General features: G+C 38.8%; 1 protein-coding gene across 3 annotated transcripts in view; it reads right to left on the bottom strand.

Moving 5' to 3' along the window:
- Positions 1–15,217, bottom strand: part of ATP6V1A (ATPase H+ transporting V1 subunit A) — a 49,045-nt gene extending 33,828 nt beyond the window's left edge. For 2 of the 3 annotated variants that reach the window (XM_061638238.1, XM_061638258.1), the window contains exon 1: positions 15,089–15,217. The gene's annotated coding sequence lies outside the window, so the exon portion shown is untranslated. Of the gene's footprint in view, positions 1–14,993; positions 15,061–15,088 lie in introns of those variants that run through there. The other variant, XM_061638265.1, reaches the window with a different exon arrangement.
- Between the last annotated feature and the right edge of the window lie 2,096 nt (positions 15,218–17,313).

The following is a 17,313-nucleotide window of genomic DNA, read 5'->3' as shown; positions in this document are numbered from 1 at the left end:
CCACACAGGCTACTCACCCAATGCATACCTTAGCCATGCATTCAGTGGCTTGAAAAGGGAACATAAACAAATACAATGGCACACACATGGAGCTCCTTCGCATGGCTCCTGAAGGCACTGGCTGCCAGGCATATTAGTGGGGCAGGGATCAATCTGCATAGCCCCGCAACACCTTCACCTGTACTTTTAAAATGAGAATGCCCCTATTTTGCTTTGTAGTATGAAGCTACAGTTTTTCTGTAGGATTTCTCCTTTTGCATTCAATACCATAGACTGTTTGAATGATTGCAGAGGATTGCATTGATAGGAGACCAATATATTTTGGACCATTTGTAAAAACTCCTGGAGCACAACACTAAAGAGAACTGTTTCATAAGATACCAAACCTAATCCTTCCAATTTGGTTCGTACTTCCCCCAATCTAACCCAGACATACTAGTTAGATCAGAAAGAATGATTAACATTGAATGACTAACAGTGAAACACACACGAATGATGCTCTTACGTCTATTGTTTGGCTTCAGTTGTTCCATTCAACCATGTAACAAACTGCCATGCAACTCAAGGAGAATCAATTTTCCCAAGTAAACTAAGCATAAGAGTTCAGGGAAAATATCTATTTTGGTTCTTCCACTCCTCAAATTGTTCTCTATAGACATAATAGAAATTAAGCAGCCATTTGCATATACAGCAACAATTAATTACACCATAAGGAGGCAGAGGTGCTTAAAGGGAGGAAAGAGACATGAACATATTGCACATTACTTGTCCTGTCTTTCTGAAAAGAATTTTGGACCACCTACATAAAGACAAATTAACTGTACAACTAACTGACAAGAAAAATATATTTTCTAATTTAAGACTCTATTGAGATACAAACTACAGTTAGCATCAATCAAATTTAGAGAACATGCAACAATTTCAACTTCCAAGGGCACAATATGTACACCGGGATTTAGAGCACTTTGCCACCTTTCATTTTCTGCCCTCTCAGCATACTAAGTTTATTCAGAAATCTTGCTGAAGCAGACTTAGCACAAACTATAGTTTACAAACCCACCTCCCACATGCTTCCATTTTGGATTGCCAGCTATTGCAAACTATGGTCTGTCAATTCTGGTATGAAGCTGAATCACAGATAAGCTTTCTTAATTGTGGTTTGGAACGATATCTGAACTGAACCTGAACAAAAGCCAGGAGTTAAAGAAACAGTTAGAAATTCCAAATTCTGACAGCCTCTTTCTCCTCTTATCCCCAAAATTTCCCAAGTCATTTCAGGATGATGTACGCAAAGATTAAAAAACATGGGGAAATATGGGTTAAGTGTAAGATGACTGAAGTCATGGGAAATCTATTTATGGAATTTCTTAATTTAAATTATGTGTGGCCATATTTTTGTAACTGATTTTATACTTATAAACCACTTAGAAGCCATTTTGGCAAGTAAGTAGTATATAAATTGATGAATTATGATGTTGATCACTTTATATCCAAAATGAAGTACTAAAGGCATTCAGAAAATAGCATGGACAGCTACTAAAGCAGAAATGTTTTCAGAGAAAGAGAGAGAGAGACTATTAAAATATGTCTAAATATTTACCTTCAAAAATAGATGACCTATTCGAGGCCTGTTATTTACAACAAAAATATACTCAATATCTAGAAAAGTGGCCAATATTAGTTCGGCAGAATTAATGAACTAAAAATGAGTCTTACCTAAGTTTTTGTTCATTTTTGAAAACATGATTAGCAACTTTTTAAAAATTGCAAACAAATATTTGTCTTTTCCTATAGATGCTAAAAGAAAGCAACAGTAGCATCAGCAATGCTACAAAAAATAAATAAATAAAGGGTGCTTGAACTTTCACAATCTTTTGAAATTCACAGGCCTCCACCATTTTTCTTGCCAGCAAGGAAGGGGAGCCAGTCCCAGCACACTCCTCTCTCTTGCTGCTCAGTTCTTGTCCAGCTGTGACTTGAATTGTAAGGCAGTGACGCGTAAAGCAGCAAGAATTCCTTTCACACAGGTTTAATTTATTAACTTGTTTAATTGTTTGCATGATGACTAGCTGAAAGAGGGAATATCATTTTTTTTAAAGGAGAACGTTTCTCAGACAAGAGGTAGAGAGAAAAATATCACACGAGGCAGGTTCTCTCCTTTCCTCCCTCCAGTAATCAGGCATTGCCCTTGCGCAAGGATACTGTATTCCTGACATGGCAGAGAGGAGGCAACTTGTGCCAAGGTTCTGAAGGTACTTCTCCCCCTTTAGGCTAGGGTGTCTAACTTTTTTCCAGGCTAGGGTGACTAACTCCAGGGACCACATGCCAGTGGTGGGTGTGGTCACCTCACCTCACATGCCTGCGTATACACACAACATGGAACACATGCAGTCTCCCCCTCCTCATATGGCGGATTACATTGAGGCCTCTAATTGAGGCCGCCGCATTAGCAAAGCTCCGTGAAGCAAAGCGCCGTAAAGCGGGGCCCTATTGTATTTACAAAAGGACCTGAATATTATCCATGTGTTAATATAAGGAGAACCAGAGGCATCAAAGGTATTTAGTAAGATTTACAGGACATAAAGTTCTAGGTACTGGAAATGTACACAAGCAGTGCAATTCTATACACACCTATTCATAAGTCCCGTTGCTTTCAATGGGGCTTATGCTTAGGTAAATGTATAGGATTGTGGCCTAAAGCCAATTTCTTAAATATCTGGTGGAGCTGTCTAAACACAAAGGATTATTGAGGCAATATTATATATATATAAGGTGAATGATGTAAAATACCCCATCTCCTTATGTCTATTAATGATTCTATTTAGCCATTTGTGAGATACAGTTTATAAAAAACATTGTTAACTGGTGTGTGATTTGATTTGTTTGTTCATGGGCTCCTACTGAAGGGAGGGATATAAATCTAATGAATAAATAAATAAATAAATAAATAATTTAGTTATATGCCGCCCTTCTTCCCAGTAGGAGCCCAGGGTGGCAAACAAAACCACTAAAAACATTCTAAAACATCATAAAAATAGACCTTAAAATATATTAAAACATCTTTAAAAACATCTTTTTTAAAAAAGCTTTAAAAACATCATTCCAACACAGACTAAGATAAAGTTCATTAATGACCTGGAATTAGGAGTGAGCAGTGAAGTGGCCAAGTTTGCTGATGACACTAAATTGTTCAGGGTTGTTAAAACAAAAAGGGATTGCGAAGAGCTCCAAAAAGACCTCTCCAAACTGAGTGAATGGGCGGAAAAATGGCAAATGCAATTCAATATAAACAAGTGTAAAATTATGCATATTGGAGCAAAAAATCTTAATTTCACATATACGCTCATGGGGTCTGAACTGGCGGTGACCGACCAGGAGAGAGACCTCGGGGTTGTAGTGGACAGCACGATGAAAATGTCGACCCAGTGTGCGGCAGCTGTGAAAGAGGCAAATTCCATGCTAGCGATAATTAGGAAAGGTATTGAAAATAAAACAGCCAATATCATAATGCCGTTGTATAAATCTATGGTGCGGCCGTGTTTGGAATACTGTGTACAGTTCTGGTCGCCTCATCTCAAAAAGGATATCATAGAGTTGGAAAAGGTTCAGAAGAGGGCAACCAGAATGATCGAGGGGATGGAGCGATTCCCTTATGAGGAAAGGTTGCAGCATTTGGGGCTTTTTAGTTTAGAGAAAAGGCGGGTCAGAGGAGACATGATAGAAGTGTATAAAATTATGCATGGCATTGAGAAAGTGGATAGAGAAAAGTTCTTCTCCCTCTCTCATAATACTAGAACTCGTGGACATTCAAAGAAGCTGAATGTTGGAAGATTCAGGACAGACAAAAGGAAGTACTTCTTTACTCAGCGCATAGTTGTTGTTTTTTAATTGTTTTTATTGATTTCATAGTAATTTAACATGGATAATGTAATGATACAATAATACATCAACGTAACTTTAATTCCCTCCCCCCTCCCTCCGTTTTAGAGCCAATTCCTGTTTTGATTCGGGTTATGTGCTATTTATGGAAAGTACATTGGTAATTATTGATATACAGGTGATTATTGTAGTAAATAAAAATTAAATACAACATTAACATGAGATGGTTTAAAATTGTAAGGGTATTATTATTTGTTTATGAAAACCAGATAGTTTTTGCAGATGAAGAAAGCTGGTTATGTAGGTCTCGTTGTGAGGTGTATTCCATATAATTCCACCATACTGACGTGAACAATTCCGGTTTTGCAGCACCTCTTAGAAATCGAAGATGCAGCGTGATTTTGTCCAGTATAGCTATCGTCCAGATTTTGTTGAACCAGATCTGCAAGTTTAGTTCATCTTGATTTTTCCAGTGTTGTAATATTGTTAGTCTTGCTGCTATGAGTAGTTTACATTGCAGATGTTCTGATTTTAATGTTTTGTTTTCATCTTTGAATAAAGATAATAAAAATAGTTCCGGTGTTAAGTGTATTTTTTCTTTCGTAATGTTGTTAAGTTCGGTATGTACTGAAGTCCAAAATTTTTTAATCTGTGGGCATGTCTACCATAGGTGGAAGTATGTTCCCTTCTGATTGCATCCTCTCCAACATAAGGGTGATGTTGATGAAGATATGAGAGAGTTGTACTGGTGTATAATACCATCTGTGAATTGTTTTCAGCATAGTTTATGTGCTGCAGAAATTGTTTTGTTGTGTTTAGAATGAAAGATTGAAGACCATTCAGATATTTCTAGTTGATATCCCAGATCTTTTTCCCATTGGTTTTTCAGACCTGTCAGTTTTCCCGTATCAATTTCTAGTAATATTTTATATAGGCTAGAAACTATTCCTTTACCAGAGCGACCACTTTCTAACAATATTTTTTCAAATTGTGTGATATTTTTAGTAGCGTACGTTTTGATTTGAGGGTCCTTTAGAATAGTTTGTAATTGGTATGTATGTAACCAATCTAGGTTCCAAGATGGGATATCAATTTTTAGTTGTTGGGTAGTGATTGGATTACCTTGTGGGAAAAAATCTCTCAATCTAAAATAATTTTTCTCCTCTCCTATTTCTATGTATTTTTTCAGTAAGTCATCTCCTGCTTTCGGGTAAGCAGATAAAGGAGTTAAAGGGGAGTATATTGAGGATAATTTTAATTGCCATTGTTTCCAAATGGAAAATGTGGATTTTGTATATGGATTATTAATAGTTTTAATCCATGTGCGAGTGATTGGTAAGAAGGGTAGATTTGAAATCTTGCCTTTCGATAACATATTTTCTTCTAGTCTAATCCAAGATTTTTTTTATTTCATTATGATGAAGCTAAGTTGGCAAAATTGAAATGCTATGTAATATAAATATAGATTCAGAAGACCCCGACCTCCAGAGTTCGTGTGTGTGTAAAAAGATGTCATTGCTAGTCTTGGTCTTTTATTTTGAAAGATGAAGTTATTTATCATGGTTTGCCATTTGCGAATAGCGGTATGTGTAATAAGAAGAGGGAGTACTTGAAATAAATACAGAAATCTGAGGATTATTTTCATGCGAATGGTCGCTATTCGACCTAGTATAGTTAAATTGAGTTTTTTCCATTTATTGAGATCTAGTTTCATTTTTCGTATTAAAGGGTAATAATATAAAACAGTTTTGATGTATTTTTGGGAATTAAAACTCCCAGATATCTAAAAGCAGAGTTACATATATTAATTCCCAGTATTTTGCGAGTGATCAATTGGTCTTGAGGGCCAACATGAAAAAACATTATAGAGGATTTGTTGAAATTTATTTTAAGACCAGATATTTCTGTAAATGTTTCAAGCATCAGTTTAAGTGCTGAGGCTGACTGTGATGGGTTTCCTAACATTAATGTCATGTCATCTGCATATAAATTTAATAGATGTTCTTCGTCAGTCACATTAATTTTAAAACCCTGTATTTGAGTATGTGAGCGTAATTTCATGGCTAGAGGTTCCAGAGCCAGAGCAAATAGTAATGGGGAGAGAGGACACCCTTGTTTTGTGCCTCTTTGTATTGTTATGGGGTCAGAATCCAGATTATTAGTACGAATTACTGCAGTAGTGATGTCATATAATCGATTAATCATATTTAGTATCCTATTTCCTAATTTATATTTATCTAGTACTTTAATTAGGTAGTTCCAGTTTAAGCAATCAAAGGCTTTGTATATATCTAAAGATAAGATACCTAATGGTTTTTTGTTTGTTTTGGCGTGATATATAAGGTTAAGCAGTCTTCTAATGGGATCAGATATATGTCTTCCTTTAATGAATCCTGTTTGATCTACATGAACAAGATCAGTTATCATTGAATTAATTCTATTTGCTAATATAGAAGTAAATAATTTTTGATCTTGATTAAGAAGATTTATTGGGCGGTAGGATTCCACTTTTGATTTATCTTTATTTGGTTTGGGTATAACTATTATACGGGATGTTTTCCATGTTTCTGGAATAATTCCACCTGACCAGATATAATTAAATAATTGTGTTAAATGTGGAGTTAATATGTCTTTGAAGATTTTATAAAATGTGCTATTAAAGCCATCTGGTCCAGGTGCCTTATTGTGTTTGAGGTTCATGATTGCCGTAGAAACCTCTTCTGTTGTTATATCTTGGTTTAGAAGTGTTTTTTGAGCACCTGAAGGAGTGGGTGGGGAAAAAGAAGATAATTTTGAAGTTCCTCTGTTTTGATAGGTGTAGTATTATATAGTTTATTGTAAAAATCCATGAAGCATTTATTGATTTCTTTAATATCAGAGGTTATATTCTCTTGATGTGAAATTGTGGTAATTGTAGTAGCTGTATATTGTGATTTTAGGGCATGTGCTAGTAATCTAGAATGTTTATTTCCCCATTCATAGTATTTTTGTTTAGTATACCAGAAAGATTTAGCTATTTTCGTAGAATCTAGAGCTGCTAATTCTTTCTTTTTCTGTTGTAGTTCTCGTAACGTGGTGTCTGAATTATTTTGTTTATGTTGAGATTCTAGTTTGTCCACTTCTTTTAATAATTGGATTTTAATTGGGTCAGTGTGACGTTTCTTTTTAGCCATTTCATTTATACAGTGGCCTCTTATTGTTGCTTTCATTGCGTCCCATAAAATATGCAACGTAATGTCAGGGGTAGTGTTGAACTCAAAATATTCTTTTAATTTTTCCTGTAGTGTGTGTTACAAAAGGGCCAGTGTTAGTCTGACCCGCTTCCTCAGTCAAAGAAGTCTGGTCTCGATTTACTGGAGGTCCGTTGATAAAGCTCTGATGCCCCGATCGGCTCCCAGCAGTTGTGGATGCAGGCAAAGCAGCCTGGAGCACTCTCATCCAATGCTTCCGCGGACCCTTACGGGACCCCAGAGGCCATCAAGAGGGACAACCTCCTGGCTGGTTCGCCAGATTTGTTACAAAAGGGCCAGGCCTTATGCTTTTAGGCCTGCCAATCTAGACTCCAATTCCCTGTGTTGCAGATCAGGAATTAGAGACGAGACCAAGCTAGCAAAAACTTGCCTTTATTGAACCTTTGCAAAGGGAGAACACAATCAAGTGAGCTCTCCCTATTAAGCTGACAGCTATTACATTTATAGGCTTTTACGCGTCACATACATAATCAAGCTGTTGTGTCATAAACATGATCATTAAAGCATTACAGCATCAAAGGATATTGCTAATCGGTTATTTTGGGTACTTTCCTATCTTAGCCCTTTACAGACATCTGGTTTCTCATGGTCAGCTTCCCGCTTCTCACTCCCAGTTCCTCTCTCCTTGACCTTCAGTCTATGCAACCTAAGCATAATAGAATAATAGCCAAGATATTTCCTGAAGCCAAGCCTTATGCCATCTCAGAAGCTTTTCTGGTAAGCAAAGCATCTTTATTCAAAATGTAAGCAAAAGCTATCCATTTTCTATGGATGTCACAAAATAACTGAGCATTATTCTACATGTGTTAGTGACTGATCGATCAGTAATAAGGGAAGAATCAAATCTCCATATTGAGTTGTATGGAGTGTATTTTAAGGTGTTTAAATTTACTCCTACTGCAGTATGATCTGATACTAATCTGGGGTATATTTCTGCTTCGGTAATATTAGTGAGGAGTTTTGAAGATACTAGGATGTAGTCTAATCTCGAGAAAGTTTTAAATCTGGGTGATTGATATGTGTAATCTTTGATATTAGTATTCATGTGGCGCCATGCATCTATTAATCCGTGTTTTTGTAATAGAGACTGCATGGGAGATGACTTTTTTGCAAGCAATTTTGGTAGTCGTGTGCTTTTGTCTAGTATAGGGTCACTGCTCATGTTTAAATCCCCGCCTATAAGAACTTCACCTGAGGCAAATTTCTGAAGTTTTTTTAGTGTTTTAGATAGAAAATTTAGCTGGTTAGTATTAGGAGAGTAAATTGAAGCTAGGGTGTAATTACGATTTTGTAATAGTCCTGAAAGGAATATATATCTGCCCTCTGGATCTATTTGTTGTTTTTGAACCTGAAAATCTAGTGTTTTAGCGAAAATAATTCCTACTCCTCTTGAGTGATTTCCTCCCATAGCTAAGAATTGCTTACCAAAATATTTATGTGGAAGAAGATGATAGTTAGGTTTTGGTTTATATATTTCTTGAAGAAATATAATTGAGGGTTGTTGACTTTTGATATAGTCTGAAACTCTTCGTTTTTTGATTACGTCTCCCATACCCCTCACATTTAGAGTTAATATTTTCAGTTCAGCCATTAGAGATAAGTGAATTAGTTGTTTTGATCACCTGCATATACCAATATTCTTTATCTCTGTACCATTTCCATCTAAATATTTCTGTGTTTAACCATATATTATAACTTATATTGAATGTGTAGCTCTGAAAACCCCAAATAAAACATAACTTCCTGTGATGTTCCTGTATTAGTGTATATATGGTAAGTGCTGTTTGTATAGGAGATACATGGTAAGTGGAATGAAAGAGGAGGGGGGAGTAAATGGGCAGTAGAATGCTGGATGATTGGCTGAGTGTTTAGAATGGCTGAGAGTATAAATGGAAGGATGACAGTAAAATCTGGGTGAACGGTGAACGTGAGTGGGTTGTTTTGGTGGGTTTTTGAGAGGAGATTGGGTGGAGAGTTGGTGGATGTGAGGAGAGTGTGGAGTTCGGATTAATACTAAGACCAGTACCTCAGGAATAGATGAAACCATATGCTTAAGTGCCTTTATAAAGTAATCTTGTTATCTCTGTTATTTAATAAAAACTATATTTGGTTTACCGAAGGCCTGATCCTTGGCTGGGGTTATACAGACCAGAAGGGAGGGCAAGGTGCTTACCAAGGCTGAAGGGAAACTGTAACAATTGGTGGCAGCGGTGAAGGGAAGAATATAACACCACAAGTATTCAGAGCAAACCAGGATCGTATGCTTTATATATAAAGATCAAAGGGATTGGGGACAGCTTAAGCATTCAGTCACAGAGGTAACCTGAAAGAGAGACTCAGGCAGAGTCTCTGGGAATACTGGTTATAGGACGTGACTGGTGGTGCTGCCTAGCAGGGGGATCTGTTGAGATCCGTGCTAGAGCGGGGAGAGAAACCATAAAAAAGGACAGTCCGGACTGGTGGAGTCCCTGGTGGTGCCTAGTGACAGGCAGTAACCACAAGCAGGTAGGAACCTGACAGGGAGAGCCAGGGAAGGGCGTCACACTTCCCCCCCAACATGTAACCCCCGTACCTGACTAATGAAAGACAGAGTAAGCTATTGCTAGTCGGGCGGTATAAAAGTCTAATAAATAATAATAATAATAATAATAATAATAATAATAATAATAATAATAATAATAATAATAATAATAATAATAATAATAATAATAATAAGCTTACTCTGCTTACAGGTGTTGTCATCGACAGCCCTGTATTAGTCGGTCGAATTTTTGAGGTTTATTACCTCTGAGAAGAATAAAATAATATAAATTTGAATAGTAGCAAATAGATAAAACTTTTAACTAAATAGCTCATTATGTTTCTGCCAACCCTGGCCTGTGATAAATTGCACCAACTTAGCCTTTGTGCGTATTAGAAATTTGTGATTTAGTCCTTGGGAAATCTGTTTGTATGTTGATTCTTGTAGTGTTCCATCCGTGAATGTTCATTTTTTTCTTGTAGATGTGGATCTCAGTGCTCTTTGAGTAGTTATTGAGTTGCTGACTATGTCCACTCTTGGACGTCTTCTGCGTCTCATGGTATGAGGGAAGGATTTCCAATTGTCACAGTCCAGTAACATATTGAACAGCTCATCTGATTTTGTTTCTTCTTTGTCCCACGGAGAGTTGATGTTGAATAGTGCCAGCAGATTTAGCATGTCTTTTTTAGTTGATGCTTTGTGTTGAATACCATCAATTTCTGTTATTAGCGCAAATGGAAAGCCAAACCGATATTTGATGCCTTCTTTTCTTAGTAGTTCTGTAGCAGGGCGAAATGCTTTACGTTTTTGCAGTGTTGCAGTGCTCAGGTCCTGTAGAAATAGGATGGGGCTGCCTTCGAATTCGATTTGATTTTTTGTACATGCAATTTTAAGCAGTTCTTTTTTTGCAAAATTATAAAATGCAATTATAATGTCTCTAGGAGGGGCATTATTTTTTGGGCGAGGACCCAGACTTCTGTGTGCGCGTTCTATGTCTGATGCAATAATGCCTGCTTCCAGCATGATTGTTGACCACCAAGATATTAAAACCTGAATAATATTTTTATTATCAGTCCATTCCTTAATCCCACGCACTCTTAAATTCCGGCGACGGCTTCGATTTTCCTGGTCATCGACGCGGGTTAATATTTCTTTTTGATTGAGAATAATGTGTTTGATCACCTCTGTGTGTTGAGTGCCCAAATCTAAGGCCTCGTCTGCAGTTTTAGCAACGTCGGCCATTTTGGTTGCCAGGGATGAGATTTTTTCATCTAAGATTTTAAAGCTATCGTCCCATTTTTGAAACAGTGAACTTTGTAATGAGGCAATTTGCGTAGAGAGGAGTGTTGTAGCTGGGTCTTGCTCTGTATCAGGGATTAAGGGTTGCATTAACTCATTGTTTGATGATGTTGATGTTTTCGCCGCCATTTTAAGGTTTTCGGGTTGCTTTGATTCATGATGCGTCCAGCGAGAGGTTGTTTTGTCAAGATAAGGAGTATTGCTTTTGATCTAACTCTGCAGGAGGTATTCCTGGGTCCGTCAGATATTTTTAAGAGGAGCTTTAGAATTTGTGTCAAGGCTTTTTTCGAAGAAAAGGCTGCAGGGTTAGCAGACCTCTCAGCTCACCCTGTTGCTCCGATGGTCGCCACCTGGTGGATCCTACTCAGCGCATAGTTAAACTATGGAATTTGCTCCCACAAGATGCAGTAACGGCCACCAGCTTGGATGGCTTTAAAAGAAGATTAGACAAATTCATGGAGGACAGGGCTATCAATGGCTACTAGCCATGATGGCTGTGCTCTGCCCCCCTAGTCAGAGGCAGCATGCTTCTGAGAACCAGTTGCCGGAAGCCTCAGGAGGGGAGAGTGTTCTTGCACTCGGGTCCTGCTTGCGGGCTTCCCCCAGGCACCTGGTAGGCCACTGTGAGAACAGGATGCTGGACTAGATGGGCCACTGGCCTGATCCAGCAGGCTCTTCTTATGTTCTTAAGTCTCTACTTAAAAGGATTTTTGAAAGAGGAAGGTCTTCAATAGGTGACAAAAATTAACAGAGATGGTGCCTGTCTAATAATTAAGGGAAGGGAATTCCAAAGGGTAGGTGCCACAACACTAAAGGTCCGCTTCCTATGTTGTGCGGAACAGACCTCCTGATAAGATGGTATCTGCAGGAGGCCCTCACCTGCAGGGCATAGTGATCGACTGGGTATACAAGAGGTAAGATGATCTTTTAGGTATCCTAGTCCCAAGCTGTATAGGCTTTGTACACCCAAACCAGAAGCTTGAACTTAGCCTGGTACCTAATTGGCAGCCATGAAGACACCATTTGTCATGAAATGGTGTGACACATCTCCTTCTGTTAGAATTTATAGCTGGCAAAATAATGGAGACTAGTTTAGCCATCTTGGCCAACTGAACACATTTTTTTCCTGGGAGATAACAGCTAAAATATGTTTGAAGTAGAATAGTCCTTCTTTATGAAGATGAGGTAAAATTAGAATATTAATAGATATATGAACTTTTCCAGGGTGTGAATCTTTATTGACTGACTTTGTATGTTTACAAAATAATAACAACAGCAACTACACCAACAGAATAAAGGAGGTAAAACAAAAGCTATGTTGCAAGTGAGTTGCAAGAGGCACCTAGAAAAACAGTTTCAGATGAGTCATGCAAGCAAGTCCAGCCACAAGCTGCTGGAGAAAGCAAAGAACCAAAAATACAGATCACTAAATTAAACTGACTGGAAGTGGGAACTCCTCCTCAACCACCAGACCTTAAGCACTAACAATTCATCTATCAGTCATTCCAAGGAAATTTTACAAACAGCAAAGGCAGGTCAGAGGAGATATGACAGAAGTGTGTAAAATTATGCACGGCACTGAGAAAGTGGATAGAGAAAAGTTCTTCTCCCTCTCTCATAATACTAGAACTCGTGGACATTCAAAGAAGCTGAATGTTGGAAGATTCAGGACAGACAAAAGGAAGTACTTCTTTACTCAGCGCATAGTTAAACTATGGAATTTGCTCCCACAAGATGCAGTAACGGCCACCAGCTTGGATGGCTTTAAAAGAAGATTAGACAAATTCATGGAGGACAGGGCTATCAATGGCTACTAGCCATGATGGCTGTGCTCTGCCCCCCTAGTCAGAGGCAGCATGCTTCTGAGAACCAGTTGCCGGAAGCCTCAGGAGGGGAAAGTGTTCTTGCACTCGGGTCCTGCTTGCAGGCTTCCCCCAGGCACCTGGTTGGCCACTGTGAGAACAGGATGCTGGACTAGATGGGCCACTGGCCTGATCCAGCAGGCTCTTCTTATGTTCTTATCATATTATCCAGCATTCAATTGTGGATATCCCCAATACCCTTGACAAAAGGAGAAGGTGGTTTTACACAGGAGATGACGATTCCTTTGTGTCCACAATGGGCCCCAAATGAGAAACATAAGAAAAAGCCAGCTTCTTGACATGAGTTTTAAAAAGAGATGCTTAGAAAATGTGCTTCCAGCCAAATTTCTCCCCAGCTTTCAGACCTTGAATTACCTGAACTAATTTCTGGAAGAGCATCCTACTTATTCTCCTGGACCTCTCAGCAGCTTTCAATATGATCAGCCATGTTCTTCTTCTGGATATTCTGTTAAGGTGGTTACATTCCATCAGGATAGCTGACAGATCACTGCTCAAATCACTGGCATTTGTGCTATGGAATTTTCCAGAGCTTTTATCTTGTCCCTTGGGCTTTTCAAAAACTATATGAAACTGATAAATATCTGTTACCCAGAGATTTGGGGTGAAGTGTCATCAATACGTAGATAACATACATTTTGTCTCTCTCTTTTTCAGGTGAGGCGGTGATGGTGCTAAACCAGTGCCTGCAGTAATGGACTTGGTAAAAGTCAGTAAGTTGAATTGCAGTCCAGAAAAAACAAGGTCCTGTGGGTGGGTAGTTTGTCTGCCCGACTTACCACAATTCACCCAGCACTAGACAAGGCTGCACTCCCTCTGAAGGAAAACATCCACCGTCTTGAGGTGCTCCATGATCCATCTTTGCCATGGGAGGTGCAGGCCATCTCCTCTATGGTACAGAGCACCTTTTAGGCCAGTAAGTCTGTTTATGATCCTATCTAGGAGCCTGCCCTAGTATCTCTGGATGAGATTACAGTAACATACACGGAGCTGCCTTGAGGACAGTTCAGAAACTGCCATTAGTCCAAAATACAGCTGCAAGTCTGTACTGGGACCGGGCATTATGATCACATTATGACTGTGTTTCACCAAATGCGCAGGCTCCCCCTTTATTTCCAGGTCCAATTCAAAGTGCTGGTTTTGACCTTTAAAGCCCTTCATAGTTTGGGACGAGGATACCTGAAACACATGCATCTGTCTATACACTAAACTCTTCAAAACTCTTCACGTATCACCAGCAGCAGAAATGTCATGAGTGACTACTGGGAAAAGGCCCTTTTCAGTCGATGGCACCCCAACAGTGAAATGCTATCCCCAGGGAGACACATCATCTCAGCATCAGACAAGACCCTTTATTTTCCCCGGCTTTTAAACTCATCTGTTTTATTTCTGCTGATTGGTTCTCTGTTCCTCTTTGAGGTACTAAAACAGACAATTTTTAAAATTTGTGTTTACTGTATTTTTTTATAAGCCACCTGGGAAGTTGTTGAAAGTCAGGGTGAAAATTCCTCAAAATATACATATGCACATACAGACAGACAGATGCATTAGTGATCTACCATTTTTTCATTTTAATTTTTTTATCACTACATCTGTGTAGCTCGCTGCACTTCCCATTTCACATCTGTTCCCCTACACAATGTCACTGACCACCAGCACACACATGCACTAGTAAAAGGAATCCTTGCGCTACCGTATCAAAATTCCAACTGCAGTGGCACTATTAGTACAGTAACAATTTTACACAAACAAACACAGAAACTCAATCAAGTGCTTACATCTTCTGCATGGGCAAAACGCTAATCCTTTAAAATTACAGTTTTATAAATAACACAATGAAGAAAGAAAGGAGGGAAGAATTCTAGAAGGATCTAGTTTGTACGTATCACCTCTGGTAACATTAGTTAGTGACAAGCTGTAGTTTTTGGTTTTAGACTTCCCTTTGCTGCGTGCGTTTGGCTTGAGAGCATGAATCATGGGCAATTGTACCGTTGGAAACAGGCACAAAACACATCGTCATAATCTCCTCCTTTTTGGATTGGGGGAGAATGCCGATTTTTGCTCCTAATATGGGTGAGGTGATGTTTTGCACCTCTCGAGGGCCAGCGGAGGGAAAGAGAGAAATTTCAGTGAAGGGAAGGAGAAGTAAACCTTATAACCTACTGGGAAACCTCACGGACTCCAGAAGGAATCTCCTCGCTTCCCCAGCAGGGCTAACGAGAAGGAGCGTCACTCAAAAGGAAAGAAGGGCAGCTTACCTCGGACTAATGACTGAACCAACTTCGCGCAGTGACTCAGGAACCGGCTGACTGCCGCAGCACAGCAACCAAAGGCGGAGGCGCCTCTTACTCACTGGCCTCAGTCTGCATATACAGACGAAGGAAGTGACGTATGAGCACTTCCGGTTGAGTCTTTCAGCACGTTCAATGGATTTTTAAGGGACTTTCTGAGACGGTTGAAGTGACATCTGAATGCTTAGTCATGTATATTGTTCCTCTTTATGAAAGTTATACATGATGTACGGCTGACTAAACAGTCAGTGGAACAGGCTGGAAAATGGCGACAGGCTATGCTTTTTCAGTCGCACGACAATTATCGTTTGCCTCATAGACATGGTTTAGCCCACATATATATGAAAATGTACATCATTTGTCTAGATATTGAACTTCCGAGTTCACATTGCACGCCATTTTAAAACTTCTCCAGGGTGATAGTGAAAGGCGCCCATAGAAATAAATGGAGAAATCCAGGATTTCACCATAACTGTTTGAACATTAGTACACCTCCAAATGCAAAGATATATCACTGAGCACTAAAGTCAGGATTATTCAGACCATGGTATTCCTGATCTCTGTGTATGGATGTGAAAGTTGGACAATGAAAAAAGTGGATAAGAGAAAAATCAGCTCCTTTGAAATGTGTTGGAGAAGAGCTTTGCGCATACCATGAACTGCAAAAAAAGACAAATAATTGGGTGTTAGAACAAATTCAACCAGAACTATCACTTGAAGCTAAAATAATGAAACTGAGGTTATCATACTTTGGACACATCATGAGAAGACATGATTCTCTAGAAAAGACAATAATGCTGGGAAAAACAGAAGGGAGTAGAGAAAGAGGAAGGCCAAACAAAAGATGGATTGACTCCATAAAGGAAGCCACAGACCTGAACTTACAAGATCTGAACATGGTGGTTCACGACAGATGCTATTGGAGGTCGCTAATTCATAGGGTCGCCATAAGTCATGATCGACTTGAAGGCACATAACAACACCTCCAAATAAAAAGCAGCACCAAAGACAGGATTTTATGGTTTTTATAATGCATTTTGTGTGAATAATTCTTTTTAAGTTTTCAAACATTGGGAACAAAGCCCTTCCAAAATTAATTCAAACATAAATACAATCAATTATACCATATTGCAAGTGGGCTGTGACTGCTCAGCAGCCTGGGGTCAAGCTGAGGCTGAGAGTACTTTGTAACACCCCTGAGATGTACCTTGACGATTGGGGATTGGGCTGAGGCTGAAATTGTGGCATATAACACTTGCTGTCCAGGTACAGCTACGTAAAATCCTGAATTTCTCTATTGCTTTCTGTTGGCACCTTTCATTTCTGCCTGGGTGGAATAAAAATTCAGCCATCTATCACTCTTAACTCTATGCTTCATTTCTCGTTTCCTTCTCTCTCATTCATTTGAAAGAAGTGACCATGGTCACATGCCAGTTCTTCAATGTACATGGTGATAAGACCACAAAATTAGAATCTGAGGTAGATATCTCATTATCAAGATATACCATTGTCTGATATCAGTTGAAAAACCATTTTTAAATATCACTAGGGCAAAACGGAAGGCTGCCTTTAAAAACCAATGGAAAGGTATTAATGCGGCTGTAACTGGGACTCGTTTCACCCCTTTCAAAATACCAGCAACTCTAACTTGGGTCTTACTCCATGTGAAAAAAATTAATTACTATTTTTTTACTTTTTCAACATTCAAAAGCAGCCCCACCCACCCCACCCCATCTGCCTGCAAGTCAACAGAGCATGACGCTTCTATTACTATCATATACAGGAGTTCATTCAGCAAAACTGAATCTTCATTGGAGACAAATGCAAGAACAACAGGGCACATTTCCACATAAGGTGGAAATGAATTATAATTGGTTAGCATATAAAGTGATTATTCTTACAACAAAACAACAAAGTGACTCGACCTCTACTGATACTGTTTGTTAAACATATCTAATTGTTAGAACATTTGACATAAGGATCTGATTATCTTCTTGGTAGCAGTAGCAGCATGGCAGAAAATTGTGTTTCACTGAACTTTGATGTCAACAGGGCAAACACAGGAGCATGAGAAGTGGCATGAAGTATTTTTTTAAAATGTTTGCTTGTTTTTTGAAAAAGCAAACTTTAAAAGTTGCTAGCATGGAATCCCCTGGAGCTACCTACCTGAAATTTGGCAGGGTGCCTATGTG

This window comes from Rhineura floridana, chromosome 1 (genome assembly GCF_030035675.1).
Source record: "Rhineura floridana isolate rRhiFlo1 chromosome 1, rRhiFlo1.hap2, whole genome shotgun sequence".
Lineage (NCBI taxonomy): Eukaryota > Metazoa > Chordata > Lepidosauria > Squamata > Rhineuridae > Rhineura > Rhineura floridana.
This window is presented reverse-complemented; position numbering and strand designations above follow the sequence as displayed.